General features: G+C 33.2%; 1 long non-coding RNA gene across 1 annotated transcript in view; it reads right to left on the bottom strand.

Moving 5' to 3' along the window:
* The window catches only part of LOC114896004, a 109,358-nt gene that overhangs the window by 34,360 nt on the left and 56,163 nt on the right, over window positions 1–18,835 (bottom strand). The window contains exon 2 of the long non-coding RNA XR_003793703.1: window positions 6,532–6,588. This is a non-coding gene — a long non-coding RNA (uncharacterized LOC114896004). The remainder of the gene's footprint in view (window positions 1–6,531; window positions 6,589–18,835) is intronic.

The following is an 18,835-nucleotide window of genomic DNA, read 5'->3' as shown; positions in this document are numbered from 1 at the left end:
TGTTGTTTGTTTTTTAATCAGGTAGACCAAATTTTTCTTGCTGGCATAATTCTCCCATAGCTTAAACAACTTATTGGATTATGTAATAAAATATAATATGCTTAAATGCTGCATTTTTAATAACATTTTTAATGGAAATTTTCCAATATACACACAAGAATAGAAAATTTTAATGAACCCTCATTTACTCATCGTCCTAGTTTCAAAGTATTATCAATATTTTCCAATTTTGTTTCATTTCTACTCCATCCTACTTCTTTTTCTGGAGTTCATTAAAGCAAATCTCAGACATCCTATCATTTTAACTATAAACACTGCAGTATGTATCTCTACCAATAAGGACACATTTCTTCTAATCTATCACATAATGGTCCCATATCACGAAAATGACAATAATTTCTTAATATCATCTAATACCAAGTCCCTATTCAAATCTCCCTAATTGTCACAGAAATCTGTTCAGAGTTGATTTGTTCGAATTGTGACTATAAAATGCTATTTAAAATGCTAGGTTTTATACAACCATACATTGCTTTCAATGTTATGTTTCTTAAGTCTTGTAATTTTTTATTAGTGCCCTTCCCCCTTTGGTTTTAATTTTATTGATTTCTTGGGGAAAAAAAAAAAACAGTTTCACATTAAATATTTGATTGATTACTTTCTTGTGATCTCATTTAACTTGTTCCTCTAACTCAAGTGTTCTCAGTGGGGGTGATATGTGTCTACAGGGGAGATGTCCAAGGGGCCACAGTGCAAAGGCAGATGTACAGTATATGGAGAGTATTAACATTTTACAGGTGGGACAATTAGGAAAAAAATGCCCCAAAGCTCTCCTTAGTGGGGATATAATGAAAAAAAGTTAATAAATACCTCTCTAACTCTTAATTCCAATAAAGTTGTAGTGAGATTTAGAGACCTGGATAAATTCAAGTTTAATTTGAAAGGAAAAGAAAAAAGTGATACTGTGTGCATTCTATCACATCCTATTATGAGTCACATAATATCTAGATTTCCCATTTTTAGTGATGACAAGATTGGGCAGTGGGTTAAGGGGTTTTTAACCATCAACTAGTTCCCAATTAATTTTTCACCTAATGAATTTAGCTTTCATTGGCCAGCAAGACCTACCACCATTATTTCATTAAGGATCAAAAATAACAATTTTCCACTCCTATCTTTTCTTCTGCATTTATTAGCTGGAATTCTTTTCAAAACAAAGAACTTTCCCACATTGACTATTAGGCTACCTTGGAATATAGTGCATAGAAGAAAGGTAGGTCAAATGCTTAACTCTTTTTCTTTATTTATAAAAATTAAGATAATGTATTCATGTGCTACTAATGGGTACCAATGAGTTTTGTTTTAATGTTTTTATACATTACGAATTCATGTATTTTAATGTATTTGATATGCTTTTCTTTTCCTTCTTGACACTCGCTTTGTCTCAGGCCAGAGGGAAACTCTTCAAGAGGCTTTTGTGTCCTTTAGTCTTTGAATTCTTTTTCACTTTCTAGAATAAGCTTAGTTTGCGTATTGCCTGACCAAGACCTGGAATTAGTTGTTTTCCAAGGAGTCCTGGTTCCTCTCCCTAGCCGCTACGGGTGCTTTATATAGATTTTTCATTGTTCCTAGGCCTTTTTCTTAAACAGAGGTACAAACTATATTCTTTTTCAAAAGATAGAAATAAGCCAGGAGTTCATCACAGTTTTTAGCTAACCTCTTTGATTTTATAACTTTGTGTATTTTCTGTTACTCAGAAAGCTTGATTCCTAATGATAGTAACATAATTTTTCATTAACCCTATCTACCTATCTATCATCATCATCTATCTGTTTCAAAATAACAAGGTCACTGTTATAATTAACAATAAGTCTAGTAAATGTAGTTGAACATATCTTTGCTGGTCCTCTTAGATTCCCATTAGATTATTTCTTATGATGGATGTGCCCATAAAACACTATTTTAATATCACTTAAAGTGATTATCTTCTTTGTGTAGTTATGATAGCAATATGGTTCAATTCATTTTTAGTTTGCTTTCAATTTTTAGGAATTCCTTTTTCCTTTGCTTTTGTTTTTTTACTCACACCAAATATTTACATAGTTTCAAAATCAAAGCTATGTGACAAGGTACATTCACAGATGTTGGCTTCTGTCTCTACCCCTTTTATCCTCTTTTTTACCTTGTCTTCCATTTTCTTACACAAAATATAGCATACTATAAACTGTTCTATATCTTGCATTTCCCTTAACAATTTATCCTGTAGATCACTCCATGTCACTATGTAATGACCTTCCTTGTTTCTTATTTTTACTACTATATCACCATATAGTATCATTGTTTACTCAATCAATTTCTTGTGGAGAGGCATGTGGAATGCTTCTAGTCTTTTGTTATTATAAATAATGTCAGAACAAATAGCCTCTGTATATAAGATTTCATATTTTTGCAATGAAACTTCAGGATAAATTCCTAGAAGTAAAATTTCTAGTTCACAGTGTAATACATAGGCAATTGTCAAATTCCCCATAGGTGTTATATTATTTCATCTTCCCACCAATAATGTGCGAGTGCCTGCTTCTCCAAGGTCTCATCGACAGAGTATATTATAAAACTTTTATTATTTTATTTAATCTGATAAGTGAGAAATGATAACTTAGTATAGTTTTAATTTACATAGTTTTGTTATAGGATGAGCACCTTTTCATATGTTAAAGGATCACCTGCAATTACTTTTCTGTCAATTTTCTATTCAATATCTTTTGACCATGTTCAATTGAGCTTTTGGACTTTTTCTTCTGTTTATAGGAAGTGTTAAAACTTCTAACCTTAGGTTGGACCCAGAGTGGCTCTGGGCAAGTTACCCTCTCTACCATCAGTAAAAATGATGGTGGCCTTTCGGAATAAACAAACTATTTACCAGGTTGAGAAATTGATTAACAATAAAATAAACAATTTCACTTTTATAATTACTCATTTGTAGTTGCAATGGTGTTATGTAATACTCAAATAACTTTATCTACTTTAGTAGTGAATGAAATTGTGCAAATGGAAATCTACATGAAGAATCAATCAGGGAAAAACTGATGATATAAAAATATATTATTTTTTAACCTTCCCCATGGAAGTGAGGGAAGACCGTCACTACTCTCATTTCACATCAAACTCTCACATACAGAAGCTAATTTATGAATGTAAATCACTTGGGAAATACAGTGCAACAGTAATGTAAAATAAGAATGCATTTTTGATTACATGATATAGGAAACACAGATGTAGGGACTTAAATAATTCTGTAACCATAATTACAGCTTCCCAAGAACAAAGCTGTTTATTAGATAACTCTACCTTTTTGTTATATAATAAAGCCAGATTTTCTATTTTCCCCTCAGGAGGACACAAATTACAAGACTCCTGACCTCCAACCAATTGAATCCATTAGCATAGCTGTGCCCCAAGAGCATACCAAAGAGGACTGAAGCTGAGGAAAAGCTCCATTATGTCAGCTAAGTGGAAGGATCAATGGAAAAGTATAAACCAGACTTCTAGGATAGAACCATTTCAACCTAAAATGTAAGTGGAAAAGATGAAAATTAACATCTCATGAACCCTAGATACAATGAATTCTAGATTATTTTGTATTTTATTTTCCCACTTGATTGTGGACTGATCTAAACTAATTTGGTCATACAAATTGTTAGGTTCTTTTTAGTATATCTGGAAAGCCACAGAGAGATCGAAGTAGGTGAAGGGTTAAGGTTAGCTACTTCCCACAAGTTGCTACCAGGTTTATAACAATAGTAACATACACAGATCTTTACTAATAAGAAATAGTCATATAGTCAGTCCAACAGGTTTGACATCCCCATCATCTCTGAAGCTCTGAAAAACCCTTGCATAAAAACTTTACCTAAGGCAAGTGCAATACACCTCTAGTAGCAGAATTCAGCTAACCCTTTGTCAGAGTCAGAGGACCAAGAGTCCTCTGACCTGGCAGCACATAAGAAAGCTTAAAGAGAAGCTCACATTGCACTCATAAAGGCATAACCAAGGACCCATGACTTTGACAGTTTGTCCACACAAGGATGAAGAAGTGTCTAAAATATTCCAGAGAATGCATTTACATTGAATAACATTAATTTTACCAATATCATTTATAATACCCATTATTCTAATTAATAAGCCACCAGTATCACCAGTGAAAACCCATTTCTCCTTTAGTCTCTACACAAATTAGCAAAGCCTCTGGTCTTGATGAAAGATAAAGATACTCAGAGTACTTTTATTACTACCTCTGGACAGTGGTCTTCTTTCTGATTAAATAATTGTAATACCCGTGGTGTAAGATTTTCTGGTTAGATAATTGTTTGCCCCTCGAGAATGGCTTAAACATTATCTCAGACTGTTTATGCTGAACTTTTTACAAGTATATTACAGATGTTACCATGGTTTTATGAGGAAGATACAGTAATGCTTCTTTTCTTCATTTCCCTTTTTATTTTCTATTTTTAAAGGAAATTTTTAAAATCATCAATTTCAATAGAAATATTTCAATCTTGAGAACAAATCATCAAATTTCATAGTAATACTTTTATCTTGAGAATAAGATGTGCAAGAATTTCAAGGTTTACTTACACAGAAATCTATTGCAATTTCTTGGCAATTGTAATTTCCTCTCATAAGTTTCTGGTGAGTACTAACTGACACAAAAAAAGGCAACAAGTCTTCAAACACTACTTAAAATAAGTACTCTTCTAAGTGCACAGACAAAAATTCAACGTGTCCTAACGGTCTCAAGTCAGACAATGATCATCTGATTTCTTGAACCCCAGGCATCAGAGCATTATAGGCACAATAGCTCTGAGTAACTGTGTTTATATGTGCTGAGATCAAGAGGGGATGCAGGCATGAAGAGGGCAAGAGAGGCCTTAGGAAATTCTGCTCTAGGCTTTGCCTGAGAAGATTTCATTCCTTCTATTAGCTTTTCTGCTCAACTGCCCTTCAAGTTGGGCTGAGGATTTTTAAAGTGCAGGACGGTTGTTAAGGGACAAATACTAAAGTGCTGTGTGGGAATAACCAGTTGAAGTTGACCAAGATTATAAAGTAATTGGCAAGGCTATTTGCCTCTACGCAGAGCATTTAAGTGTTAGAATATCATGGCACTATGAAAGAATTACCTAAAATGAGGTAATATGCTGTATTGTACTGTATGGGCTATAAGCAATTATGGAGGGATATACTTTCTTCACTTGTATTAATAAGGCTGAGCAGAATATAAAGAAATAAAAGCCTGGAATATATTACAACTCCTGAGGCAAATTGAAAGAAATTATGAAAGAATTCATTGTATTATTGAAACAAGGCAAAATGAAATGCATTGTGACAACATGATATAAATCACAGGATAATATCACATCTTAATAACCAATGCTGAACAGAAGAGAGACTTCTGTGTTGATTTACTGTGTAGAAAATGTGACATGACAGAAGACCCTTCACCAGCCAAATCTTTACATACTAGTACTGTCAGTTATGCTTTCCTTTCAAATATATAACTGAGAAATCATCCAGAGCAGAATGGACATGGGACGAACAAAGTGTGGTCAGTGATTCTTCTTACCTGCCCCATTCCACTAAGTCAATGCTCTGATCCTCTACTAGCCTGAAATAAAACCCCAATGCCAGTTTTTTATTCAGCAATATAAACCTACAGCTAATTACTATGTGCCAAAACAAGGCTGCAGAAAGTATAATCTATTAGCAATAACTTGTGTCTAACAATATAATTGCATCTGGAATAATGAAATGTTCATTTTAGTATCAAAATTAATAATGCCATATCAATGCCATTAATAATTAAGGATTCTTTTTATAACATCACATCATTAATAACAACTCATTATGAATAATTCTATTAATATGAACAATAATAATATCATACTGTCTTTCTATACAATTTTGCAAGGATAATGAAAATGCTGTACACATATTGGACTAGACCCTGCTGTGTCTGAGGAAAGCAGTTCTGGAAATATATTATACCTGTAGATCAATAAAGTATCTTTTTGTTTTCCTAGATAGTAATTTGTAGGTGCAAAAATTCATCGTTAAATACTCAGAATACATATGAAAATTCTGTTTAAAATTGTCCATTTCTGTGTTTACAAGGAATAGAGGATGGGATTAGGGGCAAGTTCTAAGTTTAATGCAGGTAATATTACCTAACTTAAAAAAAAATTCACGTACCTGTCTTCTCAGGGAACCAAATCTCAGTTATTAAACACAGGTAATTTTTTTATTTATCCAAGTATCCTCTATCTCCACAATGTATTCTAACATATCAAGGTATCTCTAACTCAGGTATAAGCAAATTATAGCCTGCAGGCTAAATCTGGTCCACAGTCTGTCTTTTGTACATAAACTTTTAATGGAACATAATCAGTTGTTTAGATATTATCTGTGACTCCCAATAACAGCAGAGCTAAGTAGCAGCAACAGAGACCACCTGGCCCACAAAGCTGAAATACTTACTCTCTTGCCCTTTACAGAAAAAGCGTGTTGACCTCTTCTCTAGATGATAGGAAGGAACTAATTTTGACATTTCCAAAACATAGATAAGAAAAATAAAAAGAGAGAAGAAAATCAATAACATATCTTTAAAAATACTCATGTTCATATTTTAGATTTCCCCATATTAGAATAGTAAACTATAGCTGCATTATTCATTGTTATTTGCTGTTAATGGAATGAGTATAAATGTATAATCTAAGGTCAATGCTGGGAACAGAGATGGACTTCAATAAAAGCTGTTGAAGCAATGGAAGAGTACAAGTTTTACATTAGGATTAGAAAGCATATATCTTGAAATAATGGTTTATTCTTGTCATTATTTACTTACCAATATGTTTTCATTGCTTTCCATCCACATTAACCCTTGTGAATAAAAGATAATACCAAGATATTTTCTACATCCAGGTTTTTAAAAAAAATTTTTTTTAATGAAATGAAAAATTTCAAACATAAACAGAAGTTGACAGAAAAGTTAAATAAGTCCCCATATGCCCTCTCCCAGCCTTCAGCAATTTTCAGCTCATGGCCTACCTCATTTCATCTACACTGCAATCTCTGTCTCTAATATTATTTTGAAACAAATTATATCATTTAATCTTTAAACATTTCAATAAATACCCCCCAAAATTAAAGACTTTAACTTAACTATAATGCCATCATTATTCCTAAAATTAACAATAATTCCTTAATCTTATATCTAGTTTGTGTTCAAATTTCCAATCATCTCATAAATTACCTCTGTCTTTTTTTAAACAATTTTTAAAATTTAAATCAGGATCAAATAATATCTACAAATCTTTGCATCCAGTTTGGGGATTCACAAGGAATGTCCTTATCTTGCTTTTTATTTAGATATTTTTTAGCGTATATGGGGATATGGGGGGGGGTGACGGATAATAATAGTATAGCTCAAAAGCCCTCGAGAGGGTGAGGAGCAGGAAAAAGCAGGTATGGCATGACCCAGTGTACTGTACCTCACAGTCACTCCAAACATTCAGGCCTGCATTAGGACAATCCAGGGAAACGCACTGTTACTAAAGACCTTAAAGCCATCCCCGATTAGTGTCCTCAGCTGGTGCCAGGTAACAAAGAGGAGTTATCAAAACAGGTTCTGTGGTACCTGGGGTTCCACTTCCTGGACTCATTCCTTCCCCTCTTCTCAAATTCATGCGAGATGGAAACTAGGCCCTCAGCCCTTCCACAAAGCAGTTAGGAACAGGAACAGGCCAAAATAGCCATGTAACTGAGAAGTACAGCTACCTCAAAAAGAAAGCAGCATATTAAAGGCGACAGTGTACAGCATTTGAAGCAGAACTGCTGAAAGAGATAGACCAAAAATATAAAAGAAACACCAAAAATCTACTTAAGAAAATGAGGGAACGTATGAACAATCCAAAGCAAAACCAAGACATGATTAAAAACAAAAAAGAATGAAGTGAAAAAATATGAACAAGATAATAGCTATGAAAAGACATAAAGAACCTCTATCAGATATAGAACAAAGGAGTCAGTTGTAAGACCAAATTGAAGAACTCTCTCAGAAAGCAGCAGGGAGGGATAAAGACATAGAAATACAAAGGAAAACATAAAAGAATAAAAGCAGAATTATCAGAGGAGATATTTTTTAAATGAATAACAATAAATTTTCCACAATAGAGCTGAATGAATGACCTCAAGTACAATGAGTTCATATTGGCAATCATGAGGAGTAAGGAAGCAACTTCATACCTGGACACATTATATTAATATTAAGAACATTAAAGAAACACAGAAAAAAATTTTAAATCTCCCAGAGAGAAAGAGCAAATTACCCCAGGAAAACGAACCAGAATGTCATCAACTCTATTAAAGCAACACTGGATACAAAAATAACGAAATCATATTTTTACAGTATTAATAGAAAAGAAACGTTGAACTTAGGTTTTATATACAGCCAAAGGTCAATGAAGATTGTCTCTGGTAAAAACCAAACAAACAAACAAGACTTCACAGTTTTAGCATTGAGTGCAAAGACTAATATAAAAAACACTAATGTGGTAAGAACTCAAAAGAAGAAAAAAAATCCAGGACAGTACTTCTAGATGTATGGAAACTAAGGATAATCAAATGCCTTGTGACAATATATTGTTATCTTAAAAAAAAAAAAAAAACCCTAAACAGAAGAAAAGGAAAGACCACAGTGACTCCACAGCAACCAGGATCAATTTCAAGAAATTTTCAAGATCTTTGTGGATGTAGTGGTGAAGGAAGACCAATGAGACAGGACAGCATACCCAAGTAAATATCTGATCTGGGAGAATAAATACATATTGGCACATTTAAGAAATTAGTAAGAGTAAGTAAATGTGTGTAAGTCCCAAATTAAGAAAAACCACTGTAAAAACAAAATCAATATATAACTTTAAAAATAGCTAAATAAAAATTTAATGCACACAAAGGAAAGTTTATAAATGAAAATACATTTGAATGTTTGCCCATGAAAGGGAATGGGAAATGGGGACAAAAGGAGTGAATGAATGAATGAAGCAAGAAGGAGTCCTGCATGAACCAATGTCAGTAGGACCCATAGATAACTGTGATTAATTCCACTCTCTGCACTTAAAGTCCAAACAAAATACACAAATGAATAAAAGAAATAGAAAGAATTGCCATGTGTTTCTTTTCTTTAAAATTTAAAGCAGGTGTTCCCTAAAACTCAGCTTCCCTAATGTACTTATGTTGGTTTTCATTTGCAGTATATTAATATCTAGAACAATAAGTCCTCTGAATATAAATTAAACAGTTTGTGATCTTATGAAAGTTTGATGAGTGAATGCTAAGGAAAACATAAAAAACAAAACTAACCTGTTCTCTGCCTGAAGAAAATGAACTGAGTGATTCTCAGTAGTTTATGGTATTGAATAATGCTTAAAAACACAGCCAGTTTCTATATGAGATTGAGTTTTATTGCTTGAGCTAAAGGACACTGACATTTTGCTTCCATAAAACACATTATATAGGGTTTTTCAAGAACCTGAGAGGTTTTGCTTTACTATTACAAATCCAGGGAAAGAAACGGAGTGTGTGATATCTCTGTAGGTGAATGCTTTCAGGATATTGTCTTTTTACTGGGGACTGAAGGATCCTGAATTCTAATCATGGTGGTGCTGAGAAAGTCCTTTTAATTTTGCCCCAGTTTTCCCATCTCCTATGTAATGCTTGACGTTGGCATTTGAGATGAAAGACTCATCTTCTCAGGATGAGTCGGTTTTATAAGGAAGGCTGCAACAAGGAGAGCTGTGCTCTATGAATCAGTGTAATATCCAACGCAAAATCTGAGCTGAGGGGTACAAACATTTCCTCTTTACTGTGTAATGTCTTTTTGAAAGGGCTGTTTGTAAAATTCAGCAAAATGAGTCATTTGGATTGCTGTCATTTGGGTAGAAGGCAGCTAGAGAATGATCAAGGAGGAGCCAGTGGAGAATGGAAGTAGTTCCACCATTGGTAGGGCAGAGTAATAGAAAGAACCCAAGCCGTCCAGTTGGAAGCACTTGGGCTGGAATCCTGACTCTGATGCTGTGTGACTATTCTGAATCTCTGTTTCCTTGTATCCAAAATGAGTATAATAGCATCCACATGAAAAGTTACTGCCAAAATTTTTAAAAGATAAAGTATAGAAAGCAATTAGCACACAGTAAGCATCAAAAAATATTATTACCTTTCTCATCCCCTAATTACACATTCTGTTTTCTAAGACAAAAGGGTACAGAAGCCTCAGGTCTAGTTTTTCATTTTCATCTTCTTGTAGAAATCATAAGGATCTAGAAGTAACACCTTGAATTTATGTCAGAAGGTGACATAAATTTCTGCTTCCTCTATACCCAGAAAATGTGTACTTCCAAACACATTTGGAACACAAGTGATGGTCAGGAGCAATCCTTAAGGGATTAATACAGGTAGAGAAAGGTGGTATGAAATTCTCACCTGAGTATATTATATTTGGTCATGAGTCAGGCACATCCCGGTTTGCTCATTTCTAGGATGTCTGTGACATTTTTATGCTCCACTTTTCTTTATTCCAGGGATAAAAGCTCATCCCCTAGTCTACTATGGCCTCCTGCCATGACCTCCACAACCTAAGGAGCCTTGTCTTTCTGATCTGCAGAAGGTGATATTCTAGGATTGAATCTGGGTTCTGATAGTTGAGCATGACAATGACTTAATATTTGCTCGAAATTTATATAGATGATCTTCTAGATTCACTTAAGGGAATAAGATCTCTCCTAGAAAAGAAACATTTGAAGTTTATGTTATCTGAGTATCCTTTGTAGAAACAGCAAGCAATCAACAGGGGATAGTTATACTTTATTGACCCATGAGTCTCAGTTTGCTTGCAAATAAATATTGTGACTCTGTTTAATGACTTCATTTTTGTAGCACAAAAATATCTAATTTATCCATTTGGCTTAATTTTTTAAAAGATAAGGAGGCATTTGGAAAAATGTAAAGTTGTATATTTAATTCATACCCACAATAAATTTTGATATAGATGAAAGAGCTACATATGAAGTAATAAAAGTACAGTGTTATTAGAACAAAATGTATTAGCATAAGCTAACATTCTTGGGAAAGGGAAGGGCTGCTAAGGCAAAGCACAGAACAAAAATACCATGAATATACTGATAAACTCAGCTATTCAAGAGACCAATGGCACATAAACATATAATTAAAAGACAAGCCAATGGCATTTTTCACAGAACTATAATAAAATATTTTAAAATTTGTATGGAAACACAAAAGACACCGCATAGTCAACCCAATCTTGAGAAAGAAAACCAGAGCTGGAGGAATCAGGCTCCCTGACTTCAGACTATACTACAAAGCTACAGTAATCAAAGCAGTATGGTACTGGTACAAAAACAAACATATAGATTAATTGAACAGGATAGAAAGCCCAGAAATAAAACCTCACACTTATAGCCAGTTAATCTACCAAAAAGGAGGCAAGAATATACAATGGAGAAAAGACAGTCTCTTCAATAAGGGATGTTGGGAAAACTGGACAGCTACATGTAAAAAATGAAAGTAGAACATTCTCTAACACCATACATAAAAATAAACTCAAAATGGATTAAAGACCTAAACTATAAAACTCCTAGAGGAAAACATAGGCCGAACACTCCTTGACATAAATTGCAGTAACATCTTTTTGGATCCAGCTCCTAGAGTAATGAAAATAAAAACAAAAATAGACAAATGGGACCTAACTAAATTTAAAAGCTTTTGCACAGCAAAGTAAACCATAAACAAAACAAAAACACAACCAACAGAATGGGAGAAAATATTTGCAAACAATGCAGCTGACCAGGGATTAATCTCCAAAATATACAAACAGCTCATACAGCTCAATATCAGAAACCAAACAACCCAATCAAAAAATGGTCAGAAGATCTAAATAGACATTTATCCAAAGAAGACATACAGATTGCCAAAAGGCACATGAAAAGATGCTCAACATCATCAGTTATTAGTGAAATGCAAATCAAAACTACAATGAGGTATTACCTCACACCGGTCAGAATGGCCATCATCAAAAAGTGTACAAATAATAAATGCTGGAGAGGATGTGGAGAAAAAGGAACCCCTGTACACTGTTGGTAGAATGTAAATTTGTACAGTCACCATGAAGAACAGTATGGAGTTTCCTTAAGAAACTGAAAATAGAGCTACCATATGATCCTGCAATCCCACTCCTGGGCATATATCCAGAGAAAACCATAATTAAAAAGATACATGCACCCTAACATTCATTGCAGCACTATTCACAATAGCAAAGACATGGAAGCAACCTAAATGTCTATTGACAGATGAACGGGTAAAGATGTGGTATATATATATACAGTGAAATATCACTCAGCCATAAGAAGGAATGAAATAATGCCATTTGCAGCAACATGGATGGACCTGGCAATTCTCATACTAAGTGAAGTCAGCCAGACATAGAAAGACAAATATCATATGATACCGCTTATATGTGGAACCAAAAAAAAAGATACAAATGAACCTATATACAAAACAGAAACAGTCTCACAGTCTTCAAAAACAAACATGGTTACCAAAGGGGAAAGGGGTGGGGGGAGGGATAAATTAGGAGTTTGAGATTAATAAGCACACACTACTGTATATAAAATAGATTACCAACAAGGACCTACTGTACAGCACAGGGAACTATACTTAATATTTTGTAATAACCTATAAGGGAAAAGAATCTGAAAAAAAATTATATATGTATGTAAAGCTGAATCACTTTGATGTATACCTGAAACTAACAACACACTGTAAATCAACTGTACTTCAATAAAAATAAATAAATAAAAATTTAAAAAGACAAGCAACAGAGAAAATATTTTCATGTGTAAAACAAAGATCCTGGCATAGTTTGAGCCTAGTTTATATTCAGTGGAGAGGACTGAAGGTTTTCAAACAGAAGAATGACTTTAACAGAGCTGGACATTGTAAATATTACAAAATCCATAGTCAAATGAAATTTTCTTCATGACAATTTTACCAAAATATCTTACTTGCAATAGATTTTAGTCTCAGAAATGAAGACCAAAAAATATTCTGTTCTAAATTTACACAAAATTAAATCATTTATACTATACTTAGCACAATTATTTATATTATATTAACATAAATATGTTGTATTAACAAATACCATGTTATCTAACAAAACAATAAAAACTGCAATTTGTACAATGATGTTTCTAAGGGATCAGCATGCATTAAAGTACAAGTTACAAAATCAGCCTCTGATAAACTCTCCAAGCCAAGGTATTCATCAACAAAAAATACTAGGAGTGATCTCACAATAATATTATGAGGTTTAAATAATAAAATGATAAAAATAATCTATGCAAAGCCCTTAGCACAGGACTTGGTACAGTGGGAGGGCTAAATGTCAGCTATCAACACTGTTAGTGCATGGTCAGCCTGGGAGAAGAAAATCTGGGAGCTCTCCTTGGTACTCATCCGAATGGTTACAGAAAATTCCAAGAGACTAAATAATGTGATTGAAGTTCAAAATATGTTTCAAATTAGTTTGAGATAACCACTGATGCTAGAAAATCATAATCTGTACAAAAAGATGCATGAGATAGGATTAAATGGGAAGGTAGATGAATTATAACAATTTCTTTCTATTTACTTAAGTATTTCCATTTTATTCTATCAAATGAAATTTATAGTTCTCAGTGGTGGCATCAGCAAGATGGCTGATAGCTCTGCACTTCTTACAGCTTCTATTGCCTGAATTGAAACAAGAAGTCTTAAATTTTTAATACATGTGCATAGGCTTATGTATTGTTTCAAAGGACAATTTTAGAACATTAACTTGAAATATTTAAATATAAAAGCTGATAAAGGCAGTTTGACTATTTCAGAATTTTTATACAGATAAAAATTAAAACTTAGTTTTTTGGTAGGAAACAAATAGAAAGATAATCTTTTTTTTTGGAGTTCAATCAAATAGGAAGGAAATGAGTTTTCATTGTTTAAGAATAAAATGCTCACAAGGAAGGGGAAATACTTGTTTCTACTGTATATTCAACCTGTACAAATATACATTTAAATAGCTACTTTCCCTGGTATCCAGTCCTTGAAATATCCATTTAAATAGCCTTTGGCTATGACTACCTGGATTTTAAAATAGTTCTGTTTTCAGTGTCAAACATTTGATGTCCATTTGCTACACTTAAAAAAAAAAAGGTTGGGCAATGTTGTGTCTTTTGAGATACAGTAACATGACAGAAAGTGACAAATGGGGGAATGTGTCACAATGAAGCATGATATATTATAGCAGAGTGATATGCTGATACTCAAAGAATCCATAATATGTATCTTTCTTTTTATTTGCTGCTACAGCAGAGGAGATTATTCTTATAGATTAAGGGACTACTGTCACATTTTAGGTAACAAAGTAAATATATTTTACCACATTAATATTTCTCTGTAAGACTGGCATGTGCTTTTTCTGTACTTCCTTTCTATTAATTTCAGAGTAGCAGGAGATGCATTTATAAATAGAATTCTATTTCTTATGCCTGATTTATCCAGTAGTAATACAATATTCTGAGTCTGAATTCTAAGTCATTAAGAAAAAAAGACTGATGCCAACAATGGACAAAGTGTGACTGAAAAAGAAGAATATGTCTAAATATAGTAGTATTTTGACAATCTCAAACAGGATCCCTTATAGAAAAATACAACAATGCACAAAAATCCCTAATTTTAAACAGAAAATTGTCTAGATCATTAAAATACATTTTAAACAAAAATTGTATTGTCTTTTAATGTGTCCATTGTAGATTTAATGGATCTCATATGTTGTTACTTGTTCCAAATAATAGCAACCAGTAATATCTGTAACATTCAGCAAAGATGGCTTAACATAGGCTTTTTAATCTACAACTAAGAACTCTTGGATTTTTTTTTTCTAGAGAGGTGTGCATGTTGCCTAGTTTCTCAGAAAATCACTGAGGTACTTTTTGAAATCAATGCAAACTAAAATCTGGGTTATCAGACATTCGTGATTATGATATATATAAATGCTAAAATAGTATGCATGGTGAATACAAATGCAATATTAATGTAAGTTGAAAAGAGGCAGTGATTTTATACTAAAAGCAAAGATTCTTTTTTCTTTCCATCATAACTCTTTCTGTTTTCTTTATTTCTTTCATTCTTTCCTCTTATTTATCATCAGAAAGGGAAACCCACTGGCCAATTAGCACAGTACCATCTCAAAAACATTAGAGTGTGGCTTAAAATCAAAGTCTGTTTTATATACAAAACAGTTATACAAGGGAATTTAAATAATCATCCTGAGGGAATTTGCTACTAAGTATTATTGGGTACAACTTTACCAGACAGATTCATGTATGTGAAGTTGATTCTTTTTTTTCTTACCTATTTATATTAACCCCTATATAAGGTAGTTTATTAAAATAGAATAGCATATAAATTTTATTTTAACAAGTCAGAAAATACAAATAACTCATTCACGAAGCAATCACACAAGTTATTCCATTTCTCCTCACGTGTACAAATTAGTAATAGAAGAGCCATTAACTCTCTCTTCTGTGTAACTCATACTCATAATTAAACATTTTTAATACTTCTCTGAGGCATAGGAATATCAGTCTAAAATAAAAATTCTTTGGTATTATGAGCATTGTTGTAAGTGTGAAACTCAACTTTTTGCACGTGATAAATAAGATTTTTAAAAATGCCAAATGAAATGTTTGACATTTAATAAGGAGAATATTTAGTCATAGAAAATACTTCTTTTTTGAGGTGAAATGCCATTCTTCTCCATTAGCAGAGTGTAAAACATTAACTATACAGAATGTTAGTTTTTGCAGAGAGGAAAGGCACGTGATTTTATATGTTATCTTAGAGATGACTCTTTTCCTAGCAAAAGTCTATTGACCACACATTCCCTTAGATACAAAATCAAAACTATTTCAGAATTATTGAAAACTTGGGGATAGATATACTTAATGAATGGTGAAGATTGTGAATCATAGTATCACATTACAAAAACGAAGGTTCAAAATATTCTAACAATTATTATCTTCCAGGATACAATTCTTATATAGAAATGTATAATTTGTTTCAGAGAATGTTAATGTTCCCAGTTATATAAAAAGTTAAATTGTTACAGCTTTATTTTGTAACCATAAATATCTTATTTTAAAAACATAACAAAGCTTTTAATGTTTGGTGGAACATTATGATCATCATCATAAATATTTCCATTTCCATAGACACACTATGTCTGAATCACTTGACATTAACATTAACAATAATTTCAGTAGATATGGGTAATACAACCATATCTACTCCGTAGAAAAATGCACTTTATCATGTGAAATAAATTAATTCTTCTGTAATGCCCAAGGATAAAGAAAAAAATAAAACGATTTATTCTCTATGTATTTAGACTTTGTGTTTAAATTTGCTTTATTCAGTCTCCAGATTAATTTCAAACTAAGACTTGCCATTAAAACAGTAGCATCCTAATAAAAGAGTAGTACATACAGAGTGAAGTAAGTCAGAAAGAGAAAGACAAATACCGTATGCTAACACATATATATGGAATTTAAGAAAAAAAAAATGTCATGAAGAACCTAGCAGTAAGACAGGAATAAAGACACAGACCTACTAGAGAATGCACTTGAGGATATAGGGAGGGGGAAGGGTAAGCTGTGACAAAGTGAGAGAGAGGCATGGACATATATACATTACCAAATGTAAGGTAGATAGCTAGTGGGAAGCAGCTGCATAGCACAGGGAGATCAGCTCGGTGCTTTGTGACCGCCTGGAGGGGTGGGATAGGGAGGGTGGGAGGGAGGGAGACGCAAGAGGGAAGAGATATGGGAACATATGTATATGTATAACTGATTCACTTTGTTATAAAGCAGAAACTAACACACCATTGTAAAGCAATTATACTCCAATAAAGATGTAAAAAAACCAAAAAAGAGTAGTACAAGCAATATGTGATGGATTAAAGCCACATATTGAATTGAATTAATCATATCACTGAGTATTTTAAGGATACGGTTCACTGTGAGTTAAAGAAACATTTCACGAAATTGAGTTATTTGTAGTGAGGTGGATGGACCTAGAGTCTGTCATACAGAGTGAAGTAAGTCAGAAAGAGAAAAACAAATACTGTATGCTAACACATATATATGGAATCTAAAAAAATATATATATATCATGAAGAACCTAGGAGTAAGACGGGAATAAAGATACAGACCTACTAGAGAATGGACGTGAGGATAGAGGGAGCGGGAAGGGTAAGATGGGACAAAGGAAGAGAGTGGCATGGACATATATACACTAGCAAATGTAAAATAGATAGCTAGGGGGACGCAGCCGCATAGCACAGGGAGATCAGCTCAGTGCTTTGTGACCACCTAAGGGGTGGGATAGGGAGGGTGGGAGGGAGGGAGATGCAAGAGGGAGGAGATATGGGGATAAATATATAGGTATAGCTGATTAACTCTGTTATACAACAGAAACTAACACACCATTGTAAAGCAATTATACTCCAATAAAGTTGTTAACCAAATAAAAAAATGATTAAATAAAATAAAAATTTCATTTTATGTATTTAAATATTTATATATGTATTTATTTATTTAACATCTTTATTTTTGTGTATGGCGTTAAGAAGTGTTCTAATTTCATTCTTTTACCTGTAACTGTCCAGTTTTCCCAGCACCACTTACTGAAGAGGCTGTCTTTTCTCCATTGTATATTCTTGCCTCGTTTATCAAAAATAAGGTGACCATATGTGCATGGGTTTACCTCTGGGTTTTCTAACCTGTTCCATTGATCTATTTTTCTGTTTTTGTGCCAGTACCATACTGTGTTCATTACTGTACCTTTGTAGTATAGTCTGAAGTCCAGGAGCCTGAATCCTCCAGCTCTGTTTTTCTTTCTCAAGATTGCTTTGGCTATTCGGGGTCTTTTGTGTTTCCATACAAATTGTGAAATTTTTTGTTCTAGTTCTGTGAAAAATGCCATTGGTAGTTTGATAGGGATTGCACTGAATCTGTTGATTGCTTTGGGTAGTATAGTCATTTTCACAATGTTGATTCTTCCGATCCAAGAACATGGTATATCTCTCCATCTCTTTGTATCATCTTTAATTTCTTTCCTCAGTGTCTTATAGTTTTCTGCATACAGGTCTTTTGTCTCCTTCGGTAGGTTTATTCCTAGGTATTTTATTCTTTTTTGTTGCAATGGTAAATGGGAGTGCTTCCTTAATTTCTCTTTCAGATTTTTCATTATTAGTGTATAGGAATGCAAGAGATTTCTGTGCATTAATTTTGTATCCTGCTACTTTACCAAATTCATTGAGTAGCTCTAGTAGTTTTCTGGTAGCATCTTTAGGATTCTTTATGTAGAGTATCATGTCATCTGCAGTGACAGCTTTACTTCTTCTTTTCTGATTTGTATTTCTTTTATTTCTTTTTCTTCTCTGATTGTTGTGGCTAAAACTTCCAAAACTATGTTGAATAATAGTGGTAAGAGTGGACAACCTTGTCTTGTTCCTGATCTTAGTGGAAATGGTTTCAATTTTTCACCATTGAGAATGATGTTGGCTGTGGGTTTGTCATATATGGCTTTTATTATGTTGATATAAGTTCCCTCTATGCCTACTTTCTGGAGGGTTTTTTATCATAAGTGGGTGTTGAATTTTGTCAGAAGC

This window comes from Monodon monoceros, unplaced genomic scaffold (genome assembly GCF_005190385.1).
Source record: "Monodon monoceros isolate NGI ecotype Baffin Bay Population unplaced genomic scaffold, NGI_Narwhal_1 Super_Scaffold_15, whole genome shotgun sequence".
Classification (NCBI taxonomy): Eukaryota; Metazoa; Chordata; class Mammalia; order Artiodactyla; family Monodontidae; genus Monodon; species Monodon monoceros.
The sequence above is the reverse complement of the archived record's forward strand: the minus strand, read 5'-3'. Positions and strand labels throughout refer to the sequence as shown.